The sequence below is a fragment of the Adiantum capillus-veneris genome, chromosome 12 (genome assembly GCF_014529385.1).
Source record: "Adiantum capillus-veneris isolate H3 chromosome 12, ASM1452938v2, whole genome shotgun sequence".
NCBI lineage: Eukaryota > Viridiplantae > Streptophyta > Polypodiopsida > Polypodiales > Pteridaceae > Adiantum > Adiantum capillus-veneris.
In genome coordinates this window covers 98,184,468-98,187,930 of record NC_140942.1, presented here as the reverse complement: position 1 = coordinate 98,187,930, position 3,463 = coordinate 98,184,468, and positions in this window count along the sequence as shown.

The following is a 3,463-nucleotide window of genomic DNA, read 5'->3' as shown; positions in this document are numbered from 1 at the left end:
TTCTTCATCGCGGCGAGGAATCCACCACGAAGGCGAGCGTAGAGCGGTGAGTGACACACCCTTTGTTCTCTTGAGCTTGCTAGTTTAGGCTTGTTGTGTGCTTGGAGCCGTTTGTGGCTCGCACACGGTGTATTGGCAAGTCCCTTGCTTCGACAGTGCGGCAAGGAGCGCACAATAGGAAATCTCCTGGTGAGACTTCCAAAAGAGGACTCTCTCTGATAAGGGAAGAAGAGGAGGATCCATACGAAGGGCTCAAAAACTTACTACTCAATGAGGCATCTCCCTCCCAAAGGAGAACCCAAGTTTCAACGGTAGAGCCCCCATCAAAAGAATGAGAAAGAAGCGAGTCTCCAACCACCTCGGTGGAGATGGCTCCATGAAAACAGCGGACAAAATGCTCTTCAACACCCCCTAAACGGAGAAGACCATACTCCTCTTCACCATAATTCAAAGAGGGAAGAGAGAAAACAAGAGAAGAAAAAGGTGAGAAAGAGGTCACCCCCTTTTCTATCTTCTTCATCCTCTTCCTCTTCTGAAGAAAGCGATTGTGCAAACAAGGAGGAACAAGGGAAGAAAAAGACGAGAAATAGGTCACCCTCTTCTCCATCCACCCCATACTCTTCCTCTCCTGAAGAAAGTGATGGTGCAACTTTCAAACCACCCAAACGAAGAGGCCGTAGGAAATCCTATTCCACCTAGAAAAGGTCATCCAAGCTCAAAAAGTTCAAAGAGAGAGGAAAGAACATCTCTTTCCTTACCTACGAGGGCACCTTTCGTGATACGGACAAAGTCTTGGCCTTTATCCAACAATTCAATGCAGCGTTTGGAGATGAGGGCTTCACGGAGTCCTCTAAGGTACATCATGTAGCTATGCATTTTCAAAAGTCCGCCAGGTAATGGTGGTCTAGCCTACGAGCAAACGGTGAAGCTCCACAAACATGAAAAGCTTTAAGAGCTTCCATCACGAAGCAGTTTTTGGCTACCGATTCCAAAGACAAAGTACTCACCGAATGGCGAAGCTTGAAGCTCTCTCCCTACGAATCTATTCACAAATATGTGGACAAGTTTTGGGATTTACATCTCAAATCCACTGTCTACAAAAAGATGGATTTTGGAGAGCAAAAACAACAATTTTGTGCGGGTTTATCTGAGGATATGGTGGAGTATGTTAACTTCCAAAGTCCACGCACCATATCTGCGGTCATACACCATACCATGGTGGCTTCAAGAATCAACTTCCAACAAGGGGCTAAGAGAAATCTTAAGCCCATGGAAAACAAGGATCGTAATGAGCCTAAGGGGAAGGACAACGTCCAAAAGTCTCCCAAAGGCAACGCCAACAACAACAAAGCCAAGGAGAAGGGAGTTTATAAAGGCAAAAATAAACACTCTCAAAAAGATAACCGTTGTTTCAAGTGCGGGGAGCAAAGGCATGCCTATCATGCTTGCCCCCACAAGAATACACGTAATGAGCCTCCTAGAGCTACCTTGGTCGAAATTTAAGAAGAGGATTCTCATCACAAAGGATCTCCTCTATGTCATGCTTGGGGAAAGGTAAGAGAACATGATGCTTTCATTCTCTTTGACCCTGGTTCTACTCACAATTTCATATCCATAGAGTTGGCCACCAAGCTAGGCATCCAAGCCTATGAGATGGGAGATGTCCTACCTACCGATGGTGCTTTCAAGATACAAGAAGCCTTAGTCACTCCCTTAATTGGGAAATTGAGGCTCCATGTCCAAAGCTATGTGGACAAGGAGGATTTCTCCATCTCACCTCTCAAGCATGAGGATGTAATCCTAGGGGCACCACGGTTTGATCGCATGGCTGCCAATGTTAAATTCCTTGAAAGGAACGCCTGTATGCCTTGGAGCTATTTTACTTCAAGAAGGGAATGCCATAGCCTACATAGGTTTAAGGCTTGACCCTATTGAGCAAGCTCTAGGGATATATGAGAAGGAACTCTTAGTAGTTCTACATGCTCTAGACTCATGGAAGCACTATTTATTAGGGACTCCTTTCATTCTGTGAATGGATCACCAAAGCCTTAAGTACTTCATGATGCAAACCAAGCTCTCCGACAAACAAATGAGGTGGGAGAATTTCCTTTGGCAATTTCATTTTCATATTGCTCACATTGTTGGCAAGCATAATCAAGTGGCCGATGCACTCTCAAGACGACTGAGAGTGAATAAAATATCCATAGCAACTCACAATGATCTATCTTCTATGATAGATGAGTATGCTATCGATCCCAATTTTAGAGATGTGATTTCAGCCCTTGCACTAGGGAAGAAGGAAGAACCATTTACCCTACAAGATGGTTATCTTCTCTATGGAAATTGACTATAAGTTACTAACTCACTACATGAGAAAGTAATGTATGAATCTCATGCTCCTCCTTATGCGGGGTATAGAGGGATTCAGTCTAGCCTAAAAGAGATAGAAACATACTTCTATTGGCCTACCATGAAAGCAAACATACAAGAGTATGTTTCAAAATGTGTGGTATGCCAAAAGATGAAGTTTGATAGAGGGAAGCAACCTAGATTGCTTCAACCTTTGCCAATCCCTAATTCATGGTGGGAGATCATATCCATGGATTTTATCTTTGGATTGCCCAAGTCTATCCATGGGAATACAAAAATATGGACGATAGTAGACAGGTTTAGCAAACAAGCACATTTCATACCTGTCAAAAAGACTATTAAGGCCAATCAAATGGCAACCCTCTTTATATCACAAATCTTCAAGTACCACGGCTTGCCAATGTCCATAGTGTCGGATAGAGATCCTAGAATGACCAGTAATTTTTGGAAGGGTCTCTTTGAGAATTTAGGTACAAGGCTAAACTTCTCTTTTGTTGAGATGTCGAGCTCTACACCTTGAGCTGGCATCCACTACGGGTCTTGGCCGCTTACGGCATTTACTCACTGGCGCGTTAGGTGACCGACACGGAGGATCTCTGCCAGTGATTCTACAGCTGGACTACACTTATAGTGCCAGCCTAGTACGCTTCTAGCGAGTTCACACTTAGTGACCGCATGTACATATGTGCTACTTTTCAGCTTTAGCACTTAGTCATTTTGTACTCTCTTTTCTGTGAAGAAGAAGAAGAAGCTTTCCATGTTTGTGTGCTTTGTGCTTGTATTGTGTAGCTCTCTTGCATCCTCATTCTTTACATGGTATCAGAGCCTGGTGCATGCAAGAGAAGCTAAGAGAGCAAGAGCATCACAATCCCTTCGTTCGCAATCCACGACCAGATGCCTTTTTTGCACAAGTTTCTGAACAGGTCTCCAAAGTGCAGTATACAGAGATTTACTGTACAAGTACAGTGGTTGTATATACGCTTGATTGTGGACACTCGTTGAGTGTAGAAAGCGTTACAGGTACCACGATAGCAGGTTCAGCAGATTTGCAGGTTTTTGCAGATTGCAGCTATTTTGTCTTAGTACTTCAAGA